At 51.5% G+C, this 5,914-nt stretch overlaps 1 pseudogene; it reads right to left on the minus strand.

Moving 5' to 3' along the window:
• Positions 1-3,392: 3,392 nt before the first annotated feature.
• Positions 3,393-5,914, minus strand: part of LOC114828418 (uncharacterized) — a 4,236-nt pseudogene continuing 1,714 nt past the window's right edge.

Genomic DNA, 5,914 nt, shown 5'->3' on the forward strand with positions numbered 1-5,914 from the left:
ATCCGTGTTGGGGCTGGCTTTGCTGGCTGACGGAGTCGCTTTAATCTTATTCTCTTTCCCCAAGAACTTCACCAGCGCGTCTAACTGTTTGTTCGCCTCATCTGACTTCGATACTTCGTGGACTCTGAGAAAGGCGTCCCTAACCGAGCTTGGAAGGTTGTCGAGAATGATCGGCAATATCATGACCGCCGCGCCATCGAATCCCTCTACGAGGGTCTTGAGAGCTCTAATATTTTGTGCGATCACCGGAATCAACGCGTGCCACTTATCTGGACTTTTGAAAGTCCTAGAGTTGCAGTTGTTGATGAATTCCGAAGCGTAGGCGTACTGAGCCGAGAATACGCTCCCGTATTCATCCTTGATTATGTCGATTGCCGTCTGATAGAGTTCCTCCTTGAGGTGAAGGTGCGAAATCTGCTTCAGGGCGCTGCCGACTAACGATGATTTCAGTCTTTTAAATTTTTCTGTCAGTATTTGTGATTCCAAGCTTTTTGTGCCCTAGTCAGGAGCTGGCACTGATCGAGAGTAGAGGTTCAGACCGCACGAGAAGTAGTGATGAAATACACAGGGATTGATGGTAGGATACAGGATAGCGGACAGTAGTTTATTCTTAGTCTACAAGTTCTTATATACGTATTTCTGGAGTAAGGGTTTTAGGAGAGTACCTATGCTTGAGGTTGACCGTATCTATCGAGTTCTGAGATGTGGGGTGCTAATGATTCTAGGAAGCGGATTCGGAGTGCGTATACGAAGCGGGAGATGTGGACGAGGGATTAGATGTACTCGGGTTTCTTAGAAGACGAGGGTCCGGATGAGACGAGGATCCGGAGTTACGAATAGACGAGGATAGATGCTTCTTTGATTAATGAGGGTGAAGTGTCGATTGATGTGGGGTCGAACTGAGACGGGGACTGAGATTCACCATCTTCACTGTCGTTCATTTCAACATTTTCCAATGGTGACGTACACGTGGTAGTCGCGGACTCGAATAACTCGAACCATTCCTGGAATTTCTTGGCATCGCCTGCGAACTTTGGGATCTTATCCTGTTGCTTCACGATGACATCCTTGATTATCGTAATGGCGGATTTGTCTTGATCCGCAGGATGCAGGCAGCGTCCTCGCCCGGGCCACGTCTCAGGAATTCGATCTTCGCAAACATCTCGAAAATCGTTTCTTCATACTCCATCGCTCGATCCATGAAGGCGTCATGTTTGGCTTGCTCTTCCTCGTTCCCCGGGGTGGCCAGCATCGCTGAGATCTGCTCATTGAGCCTTTCAAGCTTAAGCCTAAGCTGTCTTATGAGGTTTTCTTCTGTGTCTAGCTTGATTACGTTCGCCGACTCGGGATTCTCGAACATAGCTTCCACTGGAGCTTTCCTCCTTGTGAACTGCCTTCTGACATTCTTCCTTTGATCCTGGAGCGATTCGCAAAGGACTTTGTCCACACCCTCCTTCAGTAGGAGTGCCATTGCTATCGTTTACACCGGAAGCGTCGCCGCGGTTCACTAATAAAGTTTTTTCTTCTGACACCAAATTGTGTTGCACACACAATGAAAATAGTCTGATTTAGTCGACTTAATAGACCTAGTCACTGGGGCAACTGTCAAGATTTTGATTCCTGGAGTGCGAGGCCTTGCCGATGGCAGGGAACGGTTAGTTCCTTCTTGGTCCTTGCCTCCACGTGAAGTGATTGTCTCGCCGTCGGCACGGCCGCTCGATCCTCTGAAGGAGAGACCTCGCGACTACACCTGACTGACGTCACGGCGTCTTCCAATCTCGACTGCCCCCCAGCTCAATTGGTCACGATCTTTATTGAATACAAGTATTATCTCCACGGATTTCTCCGAACTGTCATTGATCTATAAGTATGGGAGTATCAATCAAAGATATTTATTCGCGTTTTACGCAGTTTTGGTGATCTCTCTGACGATCTCCGTGATCGTTCGGTTTTCGAAATATATACACTTTAAGATGTGAAGTCGATTGATTCCCGCTTCACCACAGTATTTACATGTACATAGATTATCACAATTCACGAAGAAGTCTTTTCTCGTGCAGATTTTGTGGTGGTATCCGTGATAGGTTATTCGGCAGATGGCGGCACGGCTGCTCCGGTTCGCGAGTTTCCATCCTTCCGCGCGGAACGCCGGCCCCTCTGGGTAGACTTGGATGTTGAACTCGGCATTTTTGCGATCGAGGTTTTCCTTGTACTCCTTCCATACTGTCTCGTCGAATTTGTAACCCAGCTCTTCGAGGTCCTCGCACAGGGTTTTCTCTTTCGTCAGGGTGAGCACGAAGGTGTTCGATGTGTATTTGCTTAACCCGAGAGCCGATTTGAGGTATAGTAGTTTGCATTTGTCCAGTTTTTCTAGGTTGGTTCTGGCGAGTTTGGTGGATATGCAGTTGAACCCATACCGGATGGTTGGCATGATTTGATTTGGAAGATTTCAAGGCCAGCGTCAGTGGAAGTTTTTGGAGATTTCCAAGGCAGACGATGGTCGTTGCGGTGCGCGTGAGCAATTGGTCTACGTGGTCACTGAAACCCAGCGCTGGTTGCATCGTTATTCCGAGGTATTTGAAGCTTTGTACGAGCTGTATCGGGGTTCTGTTTATGTACAGTTTGGTGTTCCCTGTCGCACCTGCTTTTCGGAATTTCATTGCTTTGGTTTTTCCCGTGTTGATGATCATCTCGTTCTCTTCGCACCAAATTGAGAGGGAAGACAGTGCTCTCTGCAGCTCTTCTGCGTTGCTCGACGCAATGACGAGGTCATCGGCGTACATTTTCGCGAGGACCTGTCTCCTCTCGAGTCTTGTGAGCAAGCTGTTGATAAATAGAACGAAAAACAGCGGGGAGATCGAGTCGCCCTGGGCCACACCCTTGTACTGAGTGACCGGGTCGCTGAGATCGGTTCCGCTGTCGATGATGAGTTTGTTCGGTTGGAGTATGGACCGGAACGTGTTGAGAATCTTCCCCCTGATGTCGAATTTTTCCGCCACAGCTTGTAGGAGTTTCGTTCTGTTGACGTTGTCGAAAGCTGCTTTGAAGTCGATGAACACAGCGTAGGTGGGAATTATCACTTCCGAATATCTTCGCTCTCTTAGAGTCGGTGGTTGACAGACCGAGTGACTGACGTCACCCGCCATCAGCTGTGTGCGACGGCAGGCGTATCGGGAGCGCCGCCTAGCGGCCTCTTTCGGAATTGTCCAGCCCCGATCTCTGCCTCCCTGAGGCGCTGACTGGAAGTGTACGTAACACCTCCTCTCCCATCGAAACGTCGGTGCCTGTGATCTCTGTCGGCTGACTAGAATCGTCTGCCATCGGTTTACACACTCTCGCCTCTCTCCACTTGACTCCATAGAACGTCTCAGCTCCCATTGGAGTACCGCGCGCTACAAGGTTCCGGTTTCCAAGCTGATCTCCTTGTCGCCTGTATTAGCGATTGGGATGACTAGCTCTTCATCTTGAATTTCACATAGTGCCCCGAAATCTTGCCGATCCTCTAGTATAACGCAGCCTTCGTTCTTGCCTACCGCTACAGTTTTGACGAATGAAACTGAGCGCGGTCCTAACCTGACCGGTCGCTTCGTCTTGATCTGAAGTTCCGGTGCCGATCTACGGAATATTGCCATGACTTCGTCGAAAGCCTGGTCATCTACGACCCATGATCCACCCTTATGATAGAGTGACATCACGTCTCCATCTAGGAAATCCTGGCCTAAGAGAATCTCATCGCAATGCATGATCTTATCCGGTGTCCCATCTAACTCGAGTTGAACCTTAGCCTGGCCAAGCGGTTCGTAGAAAATTGAGTTCGGAGGAACTCGATCCCTCGAATCCATACTTCGATCTGAGAACCTTCATGTGAATACATTTCTCGGCTCTATGCCAGAATCTCTGGCATTTCGAACATTTCGAAATCCTAGGCCTGACCGCTTCGGTCGATGCCTGTGCCTTTGCTGGTGATGCTGCTCGCCATGTCACCGCTCTATGATCAGATGCTCCAGCCCGGCCTCTATACGAACACGGACTACGCTGTCGCCAGTCGCCTGATCTCCACGGAATACTTCTTGCTGGAATATGGAGTTCTCCAAACTCTATTCTTGTTTGTCAGAAACCTCCGACGCATATACCTTGTCCAGATGCTAAATAGACACAATCAGATACTTTTCTAGTTCAGCGACCTAGTTCTAAAACTCAGTCAGTAAATTCCGGATGTAAATCTAGGACGTTCACTCTCTCTACCTACTGGATCCTTGACACAAATATCATCCTATATATTCAACGAATAAACGAATAGAGTTACTCTCTGCTCTGTGACCACACAGAAGGCATCCTCGTCATTCTGAAGTCTGAATTCTGTCCTCCTCCTGGTATCCCGACTGATCTAGTGAAGTTTCCACTCACGGAAATTCCTATCACTTCTATTGGTATCCGTTGTCTGGCTTCTAGGCGATGCGTTCGTGAAAGAGTCCGGAGAACCCAGCCGTATTGTACGACTGACGGTCGTCCTTCGTCCTTTCGGGGCACCTCGCTTGCCTATGACCCTTCTTCCGGCAACTGTTGTTACGAACTATCCCTCGGTATCCCTAGAATGACTGGGTCTGACGATCTGGGCACTGGATACCCGAGGAGATTGCCGGATTGCTACTGGTGCTCTTCGATCCGTCTCGACTACGCGAGAGCTCGATAGCAAGTGAGGTGCGCAGGCGTTCGCTACCGTCGACCATCGAAGTCCAGACGTGCCTGGGCACGACATTCGCACTCGAGCAAGGCGTTTCTCCAGCGGGCTCTCTCTTTATTGATAATCTCCAAGAAATACCTATGGCCATTGGCCACACTCCCGGCCAAATTCCGGCCGACTCTCAATGATATATTTGTAATCAATTGATAAACAGCGTCGCGGCCTCGTGACTAACAACGTGGCACACATTGGAATGTCTGCCTGGGACGCTCGATATGAACAAGTCTTGCGGGGAACACTGGATGTTTCGGAACAGAAGGCGGAAGGAATTCTAGATGCTAGAGATTGGATCTGCGCGACAAAGTCTCGACATTGAAATGGACATCGGATTCACAGATCCTCGAGTAATTGATATGTGCAATGTGCAGCGTCTAAAACCCCATTGGTCCATTCATCCTCTCCCGTCGCGTCGCCAACCTCGCGATCCCGAATCCCTTTTTTCCATCATTTGTGTCCGTGCTCTGGAAGCTACCGATCATGCCGGACTGTGATTTCGACCGTAGCCCATTGGGGCTGTTCGTGTGCTCGAGGTACCTACCTCCAAGCCTGCCTCCGTGGCGTGCCGTTCGGCGTGCTACGCGCCGCAGCCCGCGTCGTGTGGGATGAAATGAATTACGCCGGAAGGGGACCCTACATCGAGCGCCGGCGGGCCTCTCGAAGCCGCGGCACGCGGGATCCAGTCCCCCCGCCCACCGGTCCCGAACTCCTCAACCGTGTGCTCAGGGCACAAGATCAACGCCGGGCAGACGAGCCCGTCGCCGAGCCGGATCCAGTCCGCAGCGCTGCTCTAACCATATCATCATATGTGCCCAGATCATATGTGCATATGAAAAGATCAAATAAATCCAATCCAATCCATAGCGCGCCGCCTCCTGTGTGCCGCCTCGCAACGACGAAGAACCCCGGCCGCCCGGATCCAGTCCGGGGCCGCCGTGCCCCCGCGCCCCGCCGCGCCGCCGCCACCCGCCGTCCGCGGACCGCGCCCGCCCGTCGCCCTCCAGCGCCAACACCAGGAGAACCTCCGGCTCGAGGAGGAGCTCGAAAGGGAGCGCGCCCGGACCTAAGCCCTGTCCGAGTCCCTGCGCCTGGAGCGGGCCCGCTACCGGCCCGAGTCCGAGTTCCTGGCTCGCCGACGCGAGGCCTACGAGGCACTTATGCGGCTCCCTTGTG

This window comes from Galendromus occidentalis, unplaced genomic scaffold (assembly GCF_000255335.2).
Source record: "Galendromus occidentalis unplaced genomic scaffold, Mocc_1.1 scf7180000077513, whole genome shotgun sequence".
Taxonomy (NCBI): Eukaryota; Metazoa; Arthropoda; class Arachnida; order Mesostigmata; family Phytoseiidae; genus Galendromus; species Galendromus occidentalis.